At 39.1% G+C, this 22,387-nt stretch overlaps 1 protein-coding gene across 2 annotated transcripts in view; it reads right to left on the minus strand.

Annotated features, from left to right (window-relative positions):
- NAALADL2 (N-acetylated alpha-linked acidic dipeptidase like 2) overlaps nucleotides 1–4,107 on the minus strand; it is a 1,303,052-nt gene extending 1,298,945 nt beyond the window's left edge. The window contains exon 1 of one of the 2 annotated variants that reach the window (XM_034662699.1): nucleotides 3,983–4,107. The gene's annotated coding sequence lies outside the window, so the exon portion shown is untranslated. The remainder of the gene's footprint in view (nucleotides 1–3,982) is intronic. The other variant, XM_034662703.1, reaches the window with a different exon arrangement.
- Nucleotides 4,108–22,387: the final 18,280 nt, after the last annotated feature.

Below are 22,387 nucleotides of genomic sequence, written 5' to 3' on the forward strand. Positions count from 1 at the left end.
CTTCGTATCACCATCTCCTGCCAAGACCTCAGACAGAACCCTGCTTTATAATTAGAATTCAATAAACAAATGGTCCCTAAATAAGTGATGGAAAGTTGTCTCAAGTCCTATTTCCAACTCCAACAATTCTCTCCATCTTGTCAAACTGCTCAATATCCATTTGCAATGTTGTCAAAATGCTATCTTTCCCTATACTAAATTTGTTGCCAATCCAGTCTCATTATACCATTTTCAAAATCCAACCTGAAATCTATTACTAGCTAACATCTCTTTCCAGGTCGAATACCACCTATCCATAAGTAGATTCACCACCAGCAATAACACTGTTCTCCATTAGATCACGCAACTAAAGGAATCTGTTAAAACTAAAGCTTCTGTTTGATACGATGAAAACATCCTTACAACTTTATTGTAGTTATCTAACACCAGTAGAGGTAAAATTCAATGTTTTTTACCTTCCTCATCACAGCCTTTCCCAGATTTCATGATAAGATCTTACTTATCTTATTTCTTCCTTCACCTGTAGCTCACTTTTATTCTACAATCTCAACTTTCTTAACAAGTCTTCTCTGGAGCAGAAACCAAGTCTGAAATTCCCCTTCTTCTTTTCTCAACAAACACATATTTCTTTGCTTTAAGGAATTTTCAGAATCTCAAAGCATACGCTCACCAAATATACCACTAAGCAAATGGGAAGAAAAGATATTTCCCACAAATTTCTAATGTACCACAACTGCCCGCCACTCAACACAATGAGAAAAGAGAAATGATCCAAAGAGAATATCCATACACAGCCCCACCCGTATCTGTGTCCAGTTTTCCTTCTCTCTTATTACTACTGATATATAGCCCATCCTAGTAATAGATAACCTCTCCTTTTGCACCCTAACATGAGAGCAATCCCTCTTTTTCCTGTATCATCAATTTCCCATGTCTATGGGATCTCTGTCATTAGCATAACAGTGTACCATTGTTTCACACATCTTTGAAACTCTATCATATAGCCCTCCAACAAATCCTCCATTTCTCTCCCTATCTTTTCAATAAAAATCTTCAAAGGATGTATACCATCACCCTCTTCAATTTTCTCTCCTACTTTTCAAATATTCCAAACAAGCTTTCACCACCCACCACTCCATGGAAACTGCTATCATCAAAGTCATCAATGATTTCCTTTGCTAAGTCAATTCTCAATCTTCATCTTTAAAACGTTGGTGAGTCCCCTACTTCTTCAAATACTTCCTTCGTTTGGCTTCCAGGATCCTACAGTCTCCAACTCTTCCTATTACCAAGCATGCAGTTCATTTTTAGGATCCTTTGATGGTTCTTTCTCATCTCATAATGTGGGAATGCCCCAAGTCTTGATCCTTGGTCCTCTTCAGTTTTCTAAACCCACACATTTTTTTTTTTAAGAATTTATCCAATCTCTTCACTTTTAAAATCAGTTATTTGCTGAAGAAGCCCAAATGTGTATCATTAGCCTGGCTTTTCAGACTGCCTGCTTGACATCCCCACTTGGATATTTAAAATGCATCTAACCCTTAACTTGTTCAAATCCAAATTCTTAATCTTCACCATGTCTTTCTCCTGCTATCTTCCCATCTCAGTAAATGGAAATCTATATTTTCCATTGCTTAGGTAATTGCGTTCTAAGTTTCTTTTGCTTTCATACTCCGTACCCAATCTGTCATCAAATCCTGTGGATTGTACCATCAAAATACATCCAGAATATGAACTTTTTCCCATCTCCACTGTTACCATCCTGGTCTAACCTACCATCATCTGTCACATGGGTTATTATAAAAGCCTATCCGGCACCCCTGCTTCTACCCTTGCCTTCTTCCTTCAATCTGTTCTCAACATAGCAGCCAGAGTAATGGTGTTAAGTAGTTGTCAGTGCTGATGAAAACACTCCAAAGGCTTCCTATATCACTTTGAGTAAAATCTAGAGTCATTGCAATAGCTTACTAGACCATTTGTACAATCTAGCCTCTATTTCATTTAAGACCACATATCCTACATCCCTCCATCCTCCACCCTACTCCACCCACACTGGCTTCTTTGCTGATCTCTGAACACATCCATATGTAGGGTCTCTGCATTTTCTGTTCTGTTCACCTAGAAAGCTCTTGCCCCAAATATCACATGGCTGACTCCTTCACCTCACCTGCTCTAAGTCTACTGAAAGGTCACCTTCTCTGGGGGCCTTCCCTTACAATTCTATTTTAAACCACTAAACATACACACCACACACATATCCCCTTTCTCCACAGCACTTATTATAATACCACCACATATTTTTCTATTTATTATATATACTGTCTCCCTCCACTAGCATGTATATTCCAAGAAAGCAGTGCTTTATTCCAGTGCCAAAAACAATGCTTGGCACACATCAAGCGTTTGATAAATTTGGTGACTAAATGAATAAATATTGAGGTCTCTGTGAATATTTTATTGCTTTTGTAAGTAATTAATAAATTGATTTCATCCTTGTTGGTCCTAAAATAAAATTATATAATACTCTTTGTATGGTACCAGGAATACATTAGATCACTCTTATGAAGAGGAGTTACTTTCATATTTCCCAGAAGTCCTGAGATCAGAAATTACTGTCAATTATAGGGGAGAAAAAGCTCTGAGTAGTTTCAGGTGAAAGTACTGTAGAACAATATCCTCTTCTTATTAAGAACTGGTAGGAGGGTTTAAAGAAATGGGGCAAATCCTACTCAAACATCAAAGCTCAGTTTAAAACTCAACCCTTTCCTTAATTTTCTTTCCCCCATTCACCCATAGCACTTTGTACCACTAATGCAGTACTCATTACGGTCCCTTCTCCTGGATATAGAGTCTCTGTAGGACAAGAACTGAATCTCGTTTCTCTTAACCTGTCACCCACTATCCATGACTGGCATTCAAAGAACTGTTACTGGATTGAACTAAATGGAATGAATAACACAGGAACCCATGACATAACTGCTTATGTTTGTCAAGATGTAGTCCATCAACAGGCAGCACCATTATCTAGGTTCCTAAGGTCGGTTTCTAACAAACCCAAGTCTTCTGTTCTGCATAGCTAAATGTAGTAGTAGGACATACACGCACAGGTCCATGATCTATTACTCTGCTCTGGATGCACAAGGAACAGTAAGCAAAGGGACCACAGAAAAGTAAATGATCCTGTACGTGTACTTGTTATTCTAAGAGTAAAGAACAAAAGAATACAGACACCAAAAAATGAGATACCCAACAAAGGAGGGAAAATGGGGGGCGGAGGGGCTGTAAAGAATGTGGAAAACAAAGGGATCAGGGGGCTAAAGGTTGGCGCTACGGAAGAATGAGACCGCAGAGCAAATGTGTACTAAGGCAGACACTAAGGTAGAAGCCGGCGCAGACGCTAATCATTGGCTGCTCTTTCAACACTTTCTCATAAACTTCCTTGAGAAAGCCATCCTGCGAGTCCTCTGTAGCGGCATTCCACACGCGGGGCGTCACGATGGGCGAGCCATCCCCAAAACACCGGTCCGCAGCGCCGCTTGTCTTTACCTGCGTCCCACCAGGGTGCCGCGTCCAGCAGCCCAGCTGGCGTGCGTGCATGTGTGAACGTGTCAGAAAAGGGCACTCGGGAGATCCTGGACTCCGCTCTTAGAACAATCGGCTTCGGGAGGTGGGCGGGGGCCTGGAGGAGAGGATGGGGCTCCTTCGGCCGGCGAGTGCCCGGGCTGAATGGGGGGCGGCCGGAGCCAGGTGCCCCGCGCACCGCCCCTCGAGGTTGCCCCCGCCCAGCCGCCTCCGGAGCGCCCCACCGCCCGGGTCCCGACGCCGGGTTGGCGTCCCGGGACCCGCGCAGGGGTGCGGCCAGCGCCACAGCCGCGCCAGCCTGGGCGGGAGGGAAGGGCCGGACGGCTCGGCCGAGACCGCGCCGCCTCAGAGCGCCGAGCTGGTTTTCGCAAAACTTTGAAAACAGAAGGACTCCGATTACCTGAGCGGCGCGGACGCGGGCGCGGGCTCGTCTGCGGTACGGCTGCCGGGCGCGGGCCGGGGTTTCAGCAGCCGTAAAGCGGGAGGAGAGCGCGCGAGCCGCGGCGCGAGCCCTCGCCCCCGAGCGGCGGCCCCGGCGCCGCCGCCGCGAGCGTCAGCCGCTTGGCAAGGAGCGGGCTGGGCTGAGTCATAATAAAAGACACGTTTGCCGAGCGAAGTGGGAAGAGGGGCCTCGAGGACCCGTGTTAAATGGCGAGAGGCTCAAAAATAGGAAAGAGATTTTTTTTTTAAGTGACCAAAACCGAAAACCTTGCCTCATGGTGGGACAGATACGAGCTTTTTTTTTTTTTTAATAATTTGCACATAGTTTACAAATACTCTTTTGTGTCTAATAAAACTTTTTCAAGATTTTTTTTTTCTGGAGCCAATGCCTGGGTACGCTCAGCTTCACTTTCAGCTATTGGACCTTATGCCAGTTACTTGAATTCCGTGCCTTTGTTTCTCATCTGTGGAGCAGGATAATAAAGGTGCCTCCTTCCGGAGGAAATGCCGGGAGGGTACTTGGCATAGTGCCTGTACTAAACGTTAATAATTATGATTTAAAAATAAAGTGGGGATAAGTGCAGAGGAGCTTAGATGAACAGCTTTACAAGAAGAAGATAAAAGCAAGAACTTTTGCAAATGGGGTAAATTAGACAAATGTCTCAATGGAAGAAAATAATTTGGACCCTCCAAAAAGTAAACGAAACCAAGAGATGTAGCTGAGGTGGAAAAAAGAAATAAAGAGAAGAAGAAAAACTACGCACAGTGACCAAAAATCTGAAGCTTCATGGGGGAAGGGAGCAGGAGTATGTTTACTTGCCGTTTAGGAAATCATGACAAACTCCCCTGCTGAGAGAGATTTAAAAAAAAAGAAAACTTAAACAGATAAACAACTGTCTAAAAACGAGCCCCAAATGAGGAGCCTTCACTCCAATGAATGAGATTTGGCAGTTCTGCAAAATGAGGAAATTCTTCCTTGCGCTGCATCTTAGGGGGTTGAGTCATCAAACTCATAGCAAAACTTAGTGGGCTGGATTCTTGAAAGGCATGCCAGATGGATGTATTCTGCTTAGTTTTAATAACTGTATGATGTTCCCTCTGTATTGTCAATTTGGGAAGAAAAGAATCTGAATAAAGATTTAAGAAGTGAACTTGAAAATAAAAGCCAAACTAGTTACTTAATATATGAGTATCCACCCACAATGAGCATACAGTTAAAGATGACAAAGCAAATAACCATTTCTCCCACTTTCATTCTCCCTCCCCTTTGTTTCTGTTTTCACTGTATTTCTTTTTATCTATTTTTACTATATCGTTTTTATACAATGCAAGTGCCTAGAGGAAACATGGTTTTAATTAATACCAAGGCATGGAAGGAATTTTTGCTAGGCCTCTGTAAGTAGGGTCAAATTTTTTGAAAGAAAGGTTTTTCAGTTGAAGTTTTAATGAGAACAAGGGTAAATTGGCAGATGTGAAATCAGAAGTTGTTCTAGACGAACAAGAAAATAGACTAAAGAGAATGAAATAGAAATCAGAAACAGTTCTATTCCCTAATTACTGTAAGCACCAAAGACTAAAGGAAGCTTTTCTCTGTCAGATAAAGAAAAATGGGTGCCTTGCTTTACTGCCCAGCCTTTCAAATAGAAACAAAAGAAAGAAAAGAGAAGTGTAAAAAAAAAAAAAAAGAAAGAAAGAAAGAAAGAAAAGAAAAAAGCCTCTATCAGATTCTTTAAATGATTTCGAAGGAGGTCTCCTGCAAGGTAAAAGATTTGGGGTTGCCTCTTTCAGGGAGAAACACCAGCAAAATATTCGAGGGGATTAGTTTTTGCAGAATTGGGGAAAACCCTGAGTAAGATAAGAATCCCACTCTCTTTGTTTCAGTTTTGCTAAGCCTTCAGCCTGAGACAAACAGATTATCATTAAACCTTTATTAATGTGAAACAGATAGATAAAATCTTAAATGGTGTGAAGCCCATAAACAAAAACAAGCAAAAAAACAAGACAAAGCCCCAGAAAATAGAGAAAGAGATTAGGAAGCTTTTCTAAGAGGAACCTTTGAACTTTTGGCTGAAATATGAATGTTTGTGACTTGCTTTAGACAAATAGGAGATATAAAATAAAGCTGGGAACCAAAAAGATCTGGTCAGTTCAGATAAAAAAGCTTACCTTGCCTGAAATGTTTTTGCCTGAGAAGATAATTACATTCATTTTAGGTAGAGACAAAAACTCACCACTTGGTTTTGTATGCCCATTAACACCTCGATCACCAGAATCTACTTGAATTTTTTGCACTTTTTAATAGAACTCTTGGCACTTTGTGAACTAAACCTTGGCCCATGGGTTTTTGAGCACTTTCTGAATTTATCCAAAGGTGGATTTTGACTAATAAGTGTTTGCTTTTAAAACTCTTAAAACCACCATTAATTAATGTTAATAATGTAAAACACAGAGAGACCTGCTTTTTAAGGGGTTTTATACATAGAATATAACCGGTTATAATTATGTCAATTGATGACATTACAAGTTCCTTTTACACAATTGAATTTAACCTTACTGTGCTAATATGATTATTTAAGATTTCTTATAAGGTTATATTGGAAAGGATTGTTTGGATTGCAAAAGACAATATTGTTCTTTCTAACTTAAAACTTCAGTGTAGTGAAGATTTCATCCCACATTCCAAACACTGTTAGGACATTACCTGTTGCTAAATCAGTGTGTAACAGGAGCAATAGTTAAATAGCCTCAACAAATTTAATTTTGAAAACTAATTTCAGGAATGCTACTAAAGACTATATCAAAGCTGAAGTGAGATTCTCAAGCCAAAATTAAGCCTTAGTGGAGAACATTGTGTTATGAGATTGCCAGCTAGTCCAGCTCAATAAGAGAGGACGATCTTAAAGATACAATCCTTGTCCTCCTCCAATAGCAACAACATGTAGGTACTTATGAAATCTATTGTACATATTTTAGAAGAGGTCTACTTGAAGTTATTCAAATCTATAGCACTCTGGGTTTTTTTTAGATATTTGAGGTGGGTTGAAGAATGATTACTTATGGTTTTGGTTTTGGAAAATGTCACAACTACAGATTCTCAGGTAAGTAAAATTTTCATTGGAAAAATAACCAATTGTAGGAAATAAGCATTCTCAATCATTTCTTATTCGAGTGTAAATTATTACAACCCCCTACAGAGAACAATTTAATAACAAAATTATATTATCCTGGAACCAGCAAATTACTTTTGAGAATTGATTCTATAGAAATAACACATGTACAACATTATTCCTTATAACAACAGAAGTTTGGAAATAACTTAAAAATCCATCTACGGGAGACTAGTTTAATTAAGTATAGCACATTCATCCAATAGAATGTACTACATGCAACTGTAGTTGTCAGGGAAGAAAAATAGAGTGAACTTTTCTGTAAACGGTTTTGGGATATACAAGATATACAAAGTGGAGAAAAAAAACAAAGTACAAAGCAATGTGCAAAATAACCTTTGTCTATGCAAATAGGAGACATGTTTATATTTATTTGTACATGTATGAATTCTTGAGAGGAACATAAGAAACTAACAGCAATAGTTACTCATGTAAAGGGGTGGTCAAGTGTATTGATTAGACTGAGGAACAGGTGTGAAGGAGATTTCATTGCATTTTTTTTGTTTTCCCTTGGAGGGCCATATGAATATATTACCTGTTTGAAAATTCATTTAATTTTTTTTAATTTTTTAAAGTAATCTCTACGCACAACATAGGACTCAAACGCATGACCCCAAGATCAAGAGCCTCGTGCTCTACTGACTGAGCCTGCCAAGCACCCTGAAAATTAATTGTTACAAAAGAAAACAAATGCCAAATAGTATCCATTAGGTGTAAAAAGTTACAGTTGGAAAACTTATTCTGAAGTTGAATAAGCTTCCTGTCATAACTCCAAAAGTACTAAAGTTTACTATTAAGAAATCCTGCTAACCAAACTATGAATTCTGTCTATATCTGTTTTGACTTTAAAGATCCATAGTATTTGTAAATAGCACACACAGAGATGAAATTGATTTTCATTTCTCTCTAATGACTTTAAAGTCCCCAATAGTAGAGAAATTGATACATAAAGTACAGTGTATTTTATGCTAATAAATTGTCCAGAGTTTCTACAATTCACTATTCTTTTGTTGAAAATACTGTATAGTGGCAAGTACTAATATTTTAATTCTATAATGACTTAAAGAAGAGCATTCTTACTAAATACCTTTGAATCACAGATTTTGTTTAACTGTTACCTATATAAAGTTCCTGCTATTTCCAGTGCCTTTTGGGAAATTAATGGCCTCAATGTGAGAAACAATGAAAATAAAGAAAAAAAAATTCGAATCATTCTGCTTACAGAATGTTTTGATTTTTTGCAGAAATTTATTTGTGTAGAAAAAGTTACTTAGCTGAGAAAGTGGTATCCAGGAGGTGTTGACAATGTGTGTATGACTTCTTGAAAATTAAGTAGTGTGACAGAAACTGCTAATCTCACTAATATCTGTGCACTCCATACATTTCTCAGCCTCCCTCACAGTTATATTTGTCATATGACTGGGTTCTGACCAATAGAATGTGGACAAAAGTATGGCATGCTCTCCTTAGTTGTTGAGCTGGGTGGTTGGAGAAACTCTGGCAGAGGCCTCTAAGTACTGTATCCCTCAGTATCAAGTCAGGAAAAATAAACCACATTATTCAAAGATAGGAGATTTAATATTAGGGCAATGATTTTACACTGTGTAATCTGTGAAACCAAAGAAGCAGAAAGGGAACTTTCAGGTAACTCAGAAATAATTGCAGGCAACTACTACCACCTCTAGGGCTGGGTGTTATTTAGAGAGTTTATAAAATGGCCTTCATAACCTCCCCCTCCTAGTATTCATGCCCTGTACAATAACCTCCCTTTGAAAATGGGCTAGACTTAGTGATATTTACAATGAACAGAATAAAGCAGAAATAATGAAATGTCACTTCCGAGTTTAGGATATAAAAATACTGTGCTTTCTCTCTTGGCATGCTTTCATTCACTCTCTCTTGGATTACTTACCTGGGGAACGCCAGTTGCCAAGTCATGAGGCAGTCCTTTGGAGAAAAAGGTTCGTGTGGCACGGATGTGAAACCTGCAGAACCGCATAGGAGAATGTGGAAGCTGATTTCTCCTTCTCCCAGTCAAGATTTCAGATGAGACCACAGTGCCTGCCAACAGTTTGAATGTAACCTCGTGAGAGACTTTGATCCAGAGGCATCCAGCTATTTGTGTCCACATTGCTAATCCTCAGAAACTGTGAAATAATATGTGTTTGCTGTAAGGCACTAGTTTTGGGTAATTTGTAATATAGTAATAATGACAAATACAGTAGGGAAACAAAAGGGAAAAGATGAGTTACCAAAACCTAGGAACTCAGAATGACTGTATGTAATTTGGTTCTTAGTCCTCTGAAGATGGTCTATATTTGTGGTCACCTCTTAAAGGTGGGATGGACTCCCTCCCAATTATAGGTAAGATAAAGAGGCTGGTGACACTCCACACAATCAGAGAATTTGAGAAAAAGTTTATTACCAACACAAGGACTGCTGGAGAAAGAACAGCATGCACAAATAGGTCCATGCGAACTTGAGTGAAAAAGACTGAATGGTTTGGGCCTTTAAAGTGGCTCCTATACTGGGACTGGGAAAAAGTTCCTGTGCATGGGATGGAGATTTGCAAGGTTTAAATTGCTCACTGGTGCCAAAGGAGGAGGCACACTAAGGCCTTCTCGTTAGCTTGTTCAAATGTGGGACCAAATGGGAAAAGGAGGGTGAGGCTTAAAAAAAAAAAAAGTCAGAAATCAAATATCAAAAAATGAAATCAGACTTTATTACATGTCTCCCAGCTACGGGTTGTACCTCAGAAACTCAGAGGAGGGATTTCAGGAGATGGTACTCTGACCTCTTAACAAGGTGTACAGTTGGCTGCAGCTGATACCTCTGAGAGAGCGCAGATACAGCTTTGGGGGTGACAAAACATATTTGAAAAGATGTCTGACTGCTGCTGTTCAAATCATGCTGATAGAAAGAAAGAAAGTCTCTTTCCTTTTCCACTTTCCAAATCCCCTTCAGTGCTGTCTACTAGCAGAAATGAATTGGTGTCTCAGACATGTAACCTATCCTAGCCCCAGCATTACAGAAGACACTATGGAAGGGTGGATTTAGAGCAGAGTCAATAAATTCAGAACATTCAGAACATTCCTTACCTTTGTCATTTCAGCATCTGTGCACATCCCTCCTCACATTTTTTAACCTCTGTAGCAACAACTTCATGCTCCTGCATTTATTTCAATGAAAATACTCTAACCTTCTCCCACAAAAGAGAAGACATGCACAAGAATGTCAACATCACCCTATTGATTTATTTGTTAGGTTAGTTTTTCTACTGGTCCAATTGTAACCCAGCCTTATAAGGAAGAAAGAGGAAAAATATTGTATACAACAACAGTTATTACTAGAATCATTGTTTCTGTAACTAGTCAGAAGAACGTTTGTAATAATAACTTCTTCTGTTACCTGCTGCATGGTCCTCTGACCTCAGCCAGTATCTTCGCCGGTTATGGCTATTAAGCCGATAGAGTGAAGAATAGAATCTTTATTCCTGAAGAACATAATGCCTCAGTAATTCCATCTTTATTGAATTTCTGTAGTTTTCCATTAATTTTTACTATTAAAGATGGATGGGCTAAAAGGTAATCCAGAGAATCCACTTAGTTCCAGATATAGTCCTCTCTGTGCCCAGTGTCTAGCAGCAGGCTAAATTCTCCTTAATAATCAGGACCAATAAAGTATCCTCCTCTTTTACAATTAATTTAGTGATATGAAAAGCTCAAAATGGCCAGATGGCAGTCTCAACTTACAATTCAATGGAATAGGAGTCATGGAAACATTCCTTAGTTCCTTGGGAACTGAGATCACTAAATCAGAAAAGTCCAAAGTTTCAAAGATGGAAAGCAAACTTCTGGAAATGAATAATTAGGTGTAACAGTGAGAGGAGCAATTCATATTTCTCCATCTTGATTCTTGGAGCCATACATTCTGACCTTGGGAGAAACAGTATCATGTGTTCAAAACATACACTCTATGCTGAAGGAGAGTACCCCAGTCAGTGACATATATGAAAAGACCAGTGAAGCCATTCTGCCACACTTCTTTTGCTGTAAAAACAATATTGTGTGGGATTTCAAGGTGGTGAATTTAAATGTTCTATAAGTCCATGAATAGTGCCTCTGGCCAAAGCGTTGCTGGCCAGTAAAGGAAATCCATGCCCAGAACAAATGTGCATTCCTATGAGGTCAAATCTCTGTCCCCACCATGGAGCAGCCACTAGATGAAAAGAGCCTGGGTCCTTGACTTCCTCCTTAGAGGAGAGCCACCAACCCAGAACATCTGCTTTAGACTTTGTGTGTGAAAAATAAACTTTACTGCATTAAAACACTGAGATTTTGGTGGTGTTTGTAGTAGGTTTTATTCTACTATTACTAATTCAAGCAGGAAATTTCCCTTCAACAAAAATAAAAGAATTATGAATATCCATGAAAGAATTAAAGACTGAAACAGATATTACACACAGAAACTTATTTTTTAACATACAACATTAATACATATATTTCTATATTTGATCTATGCATTGAGTTTTCTATCTTCATTCAGAAATTGTTTCCTATGTCTGAAATAATGAGGATAATATTTTTTAAATTTTTATTGCTCCTACCACGGTTTATTATCACTATTACTATTACTATTGATTAATTTTCTTTTAAAATATCAATATTTCAAGTAGTTCAAAGGGTTTCTTTCTAAAAGATATGTTTCATTAAAAAAACAGAGGACTATACATGAAATCAAAATTTTAATTATGCAGAAAAGTAAAGTCAAGTTTTCTTTACCTCTATTCATCTTTTCCTCTTAGGCACAGTATAATTTGTTTCTTTATTATATTTCTGTTATTCTCAAATGGCTTATTAACTAAAAGAATAACTGTATGATTGCCAATTTTCTTTTTTACTATATTACAAACCCATTAAAATATGATCACATCTTGAAAATCCACTTTTTATTGATACATGGCTAGACTATAAGGTGGAAAAAAGACTTGAGAATTTCTCTTTCCTGCTCTGTAAATATACCAAATGAACCAGGGGAAAAAAATGTTAAATGGAAGTGCAGCCAAGCTCTGTTTATTGGATGCATGGCTTAGCATGAATAACTGTGAGAGTTTTCTATATCTAAGCATGTCTTAAATAGCTATAACAAACAGTCCTAAATATGATGTAGAGTCCTCTTTAATATAGAAATAAAATGATTCTCTAAGGATTAAAGGGGGAAAAAAACTGAGAGAATATAGCTTGATTTCAATGAATTCATAAGTCTTATATAGGCAGACAAAATAACCACCCAAATATTACATAACATTTTTCTTCCAACTTTCTTCATATAGTATATATATCTGAGGTGTCCTCAATTCATTACTTCCATGGTTTTTTCTGTTAAACATATGATTTTATCTATAGATGTACCTTTCAATATCTTCCATCCTGGCATTCCAATCTTTGCAATGGACATGTTAATTTCTTCCCCCTGCCATATGCCCTTGCCTTTGGGGAAGTGGTTTTCTCCATCCATAAGAAACTGATAGGACTACTTAGGAAAGGGCCTTGCCTCCATTACCAGAGGCAAATTAATGATCCCAAAGCACCAATTATAATTCTTAGGGGGGAGAAGGTTGTAAAGCTCCACAGGCTTTAGGCCTAAAGCGGCTAAGGGCCAGCTTCCTCACTTCATGAAGAGTCTCTAGAGGAAAGCAAAGCTGAGACAGAAAGTGCTCTGATAACACTGCGGTAGCCTTAGGCTCTGTCCATACCTTTACACCTCTCAGGCATGTGAGCCACCTATATCCTATTTTCCCTAAGCTGGTTTCAGTTGAATTTCTGTCATTCACAACCAAAAGTCCAGAAACTAAAGCTTTCACTTGCCACCCTTTCACTGCTTATTTCATTATGCCTTCTAACTTCTGTTTTAGAATATTTAGAAATGCAATGGAGTTCAGGTTAAGACGATCGGGTAGTAGAAGGATCCTATGCTTGCCTCATCCTACAAATGCAGCTAGATAAATATCAAATCATTCTGAACACCCGGGAAATTGATCTTAGGACTGAGAAACTGAACAACTAGAGGAAGAAAGGAGGTCACGTTGTGGAAGGTAGGAGATACGGAGATGTGATTTGGGGGAGAAAAGAATCACCAATGCTATGGAGGGGAGAGATCAGGGAGAGAGAGAGAGAGAGAGAACAGAGAATAGGGCATTGCAAAAGAAAAACACTTCCCCAAAACCATTGATGGGGAAAATGAGAGGGGCTGATTTATTGTAAGTTTTTACAAGCAGTGGAACTCGAAGACTAAAGTTTTAGAAGGCTGCACCATTGCCAGGTGGAGCCTTGTGGGTATAGAGGTGCTCCTGTGGAGAAGGAGGGCAGAAGCTTGGGAGTGGGCAGTGTGGTCTGAGGATCCCTTGGGTCACACTGGGAGAGACAGTTCCCCTTCTTGGAGTGCATTTAGAAAAGGTGGCACTGTCTCTCTGGGACCACAAGAGCCAGGGGGCACCATTGATTCATTAGCATACAAGCAGAGACACCTGCCAAGGGCAGGTAACCTGGATGCCAGCTTTTTGCTGAGCTTTATCGTGAACTCCAAGCCCCTGTACATTCTTGCAACTGCCCTCTTGGGACAAACTGGTACCAGTCACAGTACAGCAAGACCCTCCACCAGAGGATCAGTGCAAGGGCCCACGCCGGGCTGGGTCCACAAAATTTGGAGTTTTGAAACCCAGCTGGTGCACCTGAGATAAAACACAGGAGTATTGCACTTGACAGGCAGGCAGATGGTTCAGACACAGAAAGGCTGAAGACAGGGATCTGAGGGATGCCTGGGACAAATGAGGGTAAATTGTTTGCTCTTCTGTGAGGGTTTCCTGAACAGAAGCAGGCTTGAATTCCCCTCTCTGGAGAAGAAAGCAGGGTATGATGCCATACCCCTTCCCCCTGCCACACATTAGCATCGAGGGACTTCAGTGAGCAGCACAGTGCCCCATAGTGGAAGCTTGAGCCACTAACACCAAGCCCTGCCCCACTGCACTCAGCAGGTGTTTCTGAACTGGGGCAAGTTTGCTTGAGAGTCACGGCAGAAGCACACCTCTCCCCCAGAAGAAACCCCCTGCACACACCAAGTCTACTGACCATAGAGTGCTACAAAACTTAAGCTGTGGGGAAAATAGGATCTAGCCTTTTTTAACAAGCAGACCAAAACATACTTAGTTAAAACTCACCACACACTGGACAAGGTTGAAAGACTCCCCTCTATAGGCAAGGAGAAACTCTCCAGAGGACCGACCTGAGGAAAAAGCAGCCAAAACACAACAGCAGAGTGCACACAGCATACACCAGGAACACCTCCTGAAGGACCAGGCCCTGGACAGTAGAGGACCTCTTCGTAAATATTGCCATTATTCTCAAAAGCTGGAAACATAACAGGTTTTACTAACACACAGAAGATAGAGACCTAGACAAAATGCCAAGATGAAGGAATTCACCCCAAAAGAAAGGACAAGAAGAAGTCATGGCCAGGGATCTAATCAAAACGGGTATAAGTGAAATGCCTGAAACGGAATTTAAAACAACAATCATAAGGATACTAGCTGGGCTTGAGAAAAGCATAGAAAACATCAGGGAGTCCCTTACCATAGAGACCTAAAAACCAGTCAGGCCAAAATAAAAAGTGCTATAACTAAGATACAAAACTGACTGAATATAATGACTACAAGAATGGAAAATGCAGAGGAACAAATAAGTGATATAGAAGTAAAATTATGAAAAATAATTAAGATAAAAGAAGAGAGGAAGAAAAATATCATATCGTGAATGTAAACTTAGGGAACTCATAGTGTAATAATATTCATATCATAGGAGTCCCAGAAGAAGAAGAAGAAGAAGAGAGAAAAAGGAGTAGAAGGTTTATTGAACAAATTATAGCTGAAAACTTCCCTAACCTGGGGAAGGAAACACACATCCAAATCTAGGAGACACAGAGAACTCCCATCAAAACCAAGAAAAGCAGGCCGACACCAAAAATGTTAGTATAGTAAAGTATAGTATAGTAAAATTTGCAAAACAGAGAGATAAGGAAAGAATCCTGAAAACAACAAGGGAAAAGAAATTCTTAACCTACAAGGGAAGACAAATCAGGTTAGCAGAAGACATGTCCACAGAAACTTGCAGGCCAGAAGAGAGAGACATGATATATTCAATGTGCTGAATGGGAAAAGTATGCAGCCATGAATACTTTATCTAGCAAGGCTGTCATTCAGAATAGAAGGAGAGATAGTTACCCAGAAAAACAAAAGCTAAAGGAGTTTGTTACCACTAAACCAGCCCTGCAAGAAATAATGAAGGGGACTCTTTGAGTGGGAAAGAAAGACCAAAAGCAACAAAGACTAAAAGGAACAGAGAAAATCTCCAGAAACACCAACTTTACAGGTAACACAATGGCACTAAATTCATATCTATCAGTTATCACTCTGAATGTAAATGGACCAAATGCTCCAATCAAAAGACATAGGGCATCAAAATGGATAAAAAAAACAAGACCCATCTATATGCTGCTTACAAGAGACTCATTTTAGATCTAAGGACACCTGCAAATTGAAAGTGAGAGGGTGGAGAACCATTTATCATGTTAATGGACATCAAAGGAAAGCCAGAGTAGCCATACTTACATCAAACAAACTAGATTTTAAACCAGACTGTAACAAGAAATGAAGAAGGGCACTATATCATAGTAAAGAGGTCTATCCAACAAGAAGATCTAAAAATTGTAAATATTTATGCCCCCAATTTGGGGGCACCCAAATATATAAATCAATTAGTAACAAACATAAAGAAATTAATTGATAACAATACAATAATTGTAGGGGAGTTTAACACCCCACTTTCAGCAATGGACAGATCATCTAAGCAGAAAATCAACAAGGAAACAATGGCTTTGAATGACACACTGGATCAGATGGACTTAACAGTTATGTTCAGAACATTTCACCCTAGAGCACCAGAATACACATTCTTTTTGAGTGCACATGGAACATTCTCCAAAATAGATCACATACTAGGTCACAAATCAAGCCTCAATAAGTACAAAAAGATTGAGATCATACCAAGCATATTTTCAGACCACAATATATGAAACCTGAATCAACCACAAGAAAAAAATTGGAAAGATGACAAATACATGGAGGTTGAAGAACATCCTACTAAAGAATGAATGGGTTAGGGGCGCCTAGGTGGCTCAGTCGGTTAAGCGCTAGCCTTTGGCTCAGGTCATGATCTCAGCATCCTGGGACTGAGCCCCACATCGGGCTCCCTGCTCAACGGAGAGTCTGCTTCTCCCTCTGCCCCTCTCCTCCCCCACTTGTGTGTAAGCTTTCTCTCTCTCTCTCACTCACTTTCTCTCAAATAAATAAATAAAATATTTAAAAAAAATAAAAAAGAATGAATGGGTTAACCAGGAAATTAAAAAAGAAATAAAAAATACATGGAAGCAAATGAAATGAAAACACGACAGTCCAAAACCTTTGGAATGCAGCAAAAGCGGTCATAAGAGGGAAGCACATAACAATACAAGCTTACCTCAAGAAGCAAGAAAAATCTCAAATACACAACCTAATCTTACACCTAAAGGAGCTAGAAAAGGAATAGCAAAAAAACAAACAAACAAACAAACCCTAAAGCCAGCTAAAGAAGGGAAATAATAAAGATTAGAACAGAAATATAAGTGGCATATATATAATATAATAATATAATATAATATAATATAATATAATATAATATAATATAATATAAATATAAATATATATTTATAAAATGGCATATTATTTAGCCATTGAAGAGTTCTTGCCATTTGCAACGACATGGATGGAGCCAGACTGTGTTACGCTAAGAGAAATAAGTCAGCCAGAGAAAAGACAAATACCATATGATTTCACTCCTAAGTGGAATTTAAGAAACAAAACTGATGAACGTAGGGGAAGGGGGAGAAAAAAAGAGAGGGAAGCAAACCATAACAGATTCTTAACTGTAAAGAACAAACTCAGGGTTGCTGGTGGGGAGGTGGTGGAAGATGGGCTAAACGGGTGAAGGGTATCTCTCCTTTGTTAGGGGGAAAAGTTGGGAAGTTTGGGAAGTTTTCACAATGGCTACTCTTTCTCTTGCCCTGGCAATTCCATATAGGGGCTTTCCCAGATTCCTCCTGTGAGAACCTGGCAGGGCTCCTGAGGAAAACCTGGCAAGTATGTGGGGTCTTCCTATGACTATGACTTTTGGAGGCCTTTCACTCTCCTGCTAGCATGCAATAAGCCTCCAGCAATTTCTCAAAGATACTGTAGAAATGTTCTTACCAGCTTATGGACTCCTTTGGCTTTTACTCCAGGGAAACAAATCTTTGCTGATTTATCTCTCTGGATGTATCTGACTATAGTTTACAGGGTGGATATTTGCTCTGTGCTCTCCACATTCTCTCATGTGTCTAACCCCCACCCCAAGTAACTTCTTCTTTTAATGGTTATTTCTCATTATTCTTTTAAATAAATTCATAGCATTAAAAAATCTGGTTACAAAAGTAATTCATTTTCGTTGAAGACATTTAGAAAATACAGACACAAAAGGAAAATAAAAATCAACCACAAATTCAACATGCAGGTGCAACAACAGATATATTTTGATATCTATAGTTCTAGGGCTTTTTGAAAGTTTTTAAAACATTGCTTCATTTATGCAGCATCAAGATATATTTCCAATTTCCCTCTGGCCTTGGCACATGCAGAAAATCTCCGTGGAGCAGATGCTTGGAATCAATGTCTCAGCATCAAATCAACCTCATTTGGTTGTGCAGATTGGTCCCAATGGCCGAACCTGGGCATCTCACCTTGGGGGCTTAGGCATGGTGCACCTTCCCCCTCCCCTACCCCATTCCCCCCACAAGCCTGTGGTGCAAACTACATAACTGAGAGCAGCCAACAGAGGGCAGTGATGCTCCAGTCTGCACAGGACAATGTTTAAAGAACCGGTTTAAGTGGCAGTGGGGACAATGGCAAGCCCACTATGGGTCCTCTTAGGGAAAATACATAAGAGGAGAAGGTTTTAAGAAGGAGATCCTGGACTTGCTGAGCAAGTTGGAGTCTTAAGCAAATAATTAAAAACCAATTTTCTCCCAAGATTAAATAGTCAGATGCCTTTCTTTTTACTAACTATACTTACATTTATTTTTAATTTTTTAAAACATTTCTAAAGACTTCCAAAAATTAAAACTATGTCTGGATTAATACAAGCTTCTCTGATTTCATAAATTCACTCAAAATGTTAAGAAAAAGAAATCAGGATAAAGGAGACTAGGAGTCTGGTGGTATACTAATTCAGAGACCTGACATGCCCATGTATGATGAATCTCAACTTTTCCCTTCTGGGTCCATTCATTCTGAATGCCAGTCTCGTAACGGGATCCAGAGATCTCTGGTCCTGACTCCCAGGCTCTATTTCAGAAATGCCTACTTACAGGGTGAGCAGAAATAGAGGAAAGGGAAACACTCCACACTAATGTTCTCCACTAGAGCCCATTATTATTTAGTTTGCAAGCTAGACTACTGTAACAAAGGGACCAAGAAAGCTCCAGTAAGATAATAGTTTATTCCCTGCTCACGTAAACAGTCCAGAAGTTAAGCAGGCAGTCTTGGCCTTGTAATCATCTCTGTCATGTTCAACTCATGGCTTACACCTCTGCATGTAAGTCAGGGAAGATGATCCAATGCTTGCCATTTTCCAACCAGTGGAGAGGGGAGCCTACGCCCAATTCTTTTTAGTAAGAGACTCAGAGTACTTGTTTTTTACCCTTGCTTAGACAAAACTTTGTCCTGTGGCCACCCTTAACTGCAAGATATCTGGAAACCATAATCTTTAGTTGGGGAGATATATAGCCACTTTATTACATGGAAAGAAGAGGATGATAATAACAAACAACTAGAAATGTGCTATAAATCTCAACAGAGTCCCAGGCATCACCAACACCCAGTTGCTTATTCATATCAATTATACTTCAGACCTGAAGTGTAAGAAAAGAAGGGGAAGAAAATGGCAGTAAAGTCACGAGGTTACTTCTGTTACATTTCTGTCTCTTTTGTATATGTTAGATGAAGTAATACATAAAATGTATCCTGAAGGTTTCCATTGTGGGAATATCAATAGTATTTGTATCAATAGTATTAGTAGTATCGATATTATAGTAGGTTGAATTATGGTCCCTAGATACTCATTTCCACAACTTTGTAGGAAGACTGGATAGTCCTACAATTGCTACAATTACAATTGTGAGCTGTGCAGTGTAGCTACCCCATTCATGCTACGCTTGATCATGTGACATGTGATATGTGCCACATCTAAGCAGAGGCTTTGAGAACCATATGACAACAGAATATCCCAATGGGCTCAGACTCACATCCAACTCATAATGACCCACAGTTGACATGAGATCCAAGTGACTAATAAACCTTTGTTGTTTGTTTTAAGCTATGGAAATTGTGGGATCATCTTTTACCACAAGGCAAAGCTGAAAAATATGAACATTCTGGAGCTTTAGAATACAGTATAGGGAAGGGTGAGGTAGAAATAGTGTAGAATAAGATAGTGAGTAGGGAGATAGTGTAGAGTAAGAAGAGAAGAGCACCGAAGATCATCGATATGTGAGGAATGCGGAAAGGTAATGAATACTACAAAGGAGACAGAGAATGAACGGGTAGAAACATAGGGGGAAGATCACTTTTCATGGGAGCTGACTAGTCAGCCTTTTGTCAAACAACAAAAACACCTCTAATTATTACAATAAGGGAAAGCTTTGTTAGGAGGACTTAGGTGCATACAAAACTATTTGAAGGGGTAGAGTCAGAGAAGGCCCCTACCTCAGGGAAGCAGGAAGTTTCCACTGCTGCTTGGGTTGGAACTGCCGGGAATTGCTAATAGTCAGGGGTATCTACATGTTTGCAGAAGCCTTTGCATATACCCTCTGATTTCACATGAAGAATTATTGATTTTTGCTTCTTTTCTGTCTTTTGAATCTTGAGCAAATTCTCTTTATCAGAATGTAAATTACTTCAGTACTCTGGTGGAAAGGGAATTTGGGAAACACAGGTCCTGGAGTTTCTTGTCGCAGCACTAGAGGGAAAAGAATAAAAAGGAGAGGTGTTGAATATTTGTTGACAAAAACTGAAAACAAAACAAAACAAAACAAAAAAACGATTTCTAGCACAAAAACCAATGGAGAACAGCATTTGAGAAAAAGAAAAGTGCCACTGTAGCCAAATAATCTGAAGAAGTGAAATATGATATGAAATGGAAGGTGGCCATTAGAATATGAACTCAGCAAGGGAGGTAATTGGAAATTTTTTCCAAAATAATTATAGTGAGAAGTTACACATAGAAGTCTTATTTCATGATTGAATTCTACTTTTTTAAGAACTTTGGATAAGGACAGAAACAAAAGAGGTGGCAAGTTCCAGGTAATGTAGGATCAGGAAAAAATAATTTTAAGATGGTAGAGATTCATTCATGTTTCCAGCATAAAGGAAGTAGTAAGTGAAGAAGGAAGAATTCAAGTCACCAGTGAGAAAAGTAAAAAAAGGAAAAGGGAAAGGTTAATGGTGGGGTAAATAGATAAAAACAAGAGCAGTTGAAATTTTGCAGTTCTTGAAGTGAATAGTACATAGTGGTTCACTATGTATGTGTTTGTTTGTTTTAAAGATTTTATTTTATTTATTTGACAGAGAGAGACTGCCAGCGAGAGAGGGAACACAAGCAGGGGGAGTGGGAGAGGAAGAGGCAGGCTCCCAGCGGAGGAACCTGATGTGGGGCTCGACCCCAGAACGCCAAGATCACGCCCTGAGCCGAAGGCAGACACTTAACAACTGAGCCACCCAGGTGCCCTCCCCCTCCTTTTTTGAGTGTTATTTAAAATTTCAATGATGAAAGTTTTCTCATTTTCTTTTTAAGTCAGTCTGCAGCATTTCCTATCTATACAATTTTGGGCAAGTTACTTAACATTTCTGTGGAGCAATTTCCTCATCTATAGAATGCAGATCATAATAGTAAATATCTCAATGGGTTATTTTTAGAAATGCCTGAGTTAAACACAGGTAAAGTAGTTGGGATATTTCCTGACATAGAGTAAGCACTGTGTTATGATTGTTGTTTTTTAAAAGTCGGTCCCACACAGCCTTTTAAGCAGAGCTATGAACTTGCCTGATGATAAGGGGGAAATTCTCAGGTCAATTTTTGCATCCACTAGGTATGCCGCCCATCACGTTCTAGAGTACATAACTGTCTGGACAATCTGCTTGTTAACATGGAGAGAAGATGCTGTCTTGGACTCTAAGAATGATATACCATCTCTTGAACTTGAGACAGTGGAGGACTCCAGCATGGTAGGGGGAGATAGCAGTCAACACAGTGCGACTTTCCTTTCTTTATATTTATACATTTCTAAGACTTGTGTTAAATCTAAGAGGCATTAAACGATTAGTCTAAGAACTCCCCTGGCCTTTCCCAAGACACAGAAAATTTGGAGGAATTTTTTCAGTGTGAGTGTGAGTCTTCATCAGTACAACCCATTTTTTTTTTAAATTAGTGCTTTTAGAATTAGTATGTTGACTTTTTTGGTTTTGTAAGAAGACTGCTAGACTGGCCTCAATGTAGATTCAGGGTAAGAGCGGAGATTGACAAAGAGGCCAAGTTATATTTAAATTACATGTGGGTTTTGATTCAAATTGCCATATTACTACTGGAAAAATAGATTATCTATATTCTTCTCCCAATAATGTGTTAAGATTCCAGTTTTTAAATGTCCTCACCAGCACTGTGAATTATCCATTTTTCAACGTTGTTCACTTAATAGGCATATAACCATATCCTCCTTTTTATTGAGAAAAGAGACATCACTTGTGAATAAATTCCTTAAACTCTCTTTTTCTTAGCTTTCAGAATTTAAACTCTCTTTTTCTTCCCTTCCCTTCCCTTTCCTTCCCTTTCTCTCCTCTCTTTCGTTTTCTTCCCTCCCTCTTTCTATCCATCCTTCATCTTTGCCTTCCTTCTTTTTCTTTACTGGAGTATTTTAAAGCCAATCTTAGGTATCACATGTTTTCCCCATTGGACTTCCACACAGATACCTTCACTAGCTGGTGCACCCATCTCAGGCTGTGTGAGTGTTGGCTAATAACT

This window comes from Ailuropoda melanoleuca, chromosome 1, assembly GCF_002007445.2.
Source record: "Ailuropoda melanoleuca isolate Jingjing chromosome 1, ASM200744v2, whole genome shotgun sequence".
In the NCBI taxonomy this organism is placed as follows: domain Eukaryota; kingdom Metazoa; phylum Chordata; class Mammalia; order Carnivora; family Ursidae; genus Ailuropoda; species Ailuropoda melanoleuca.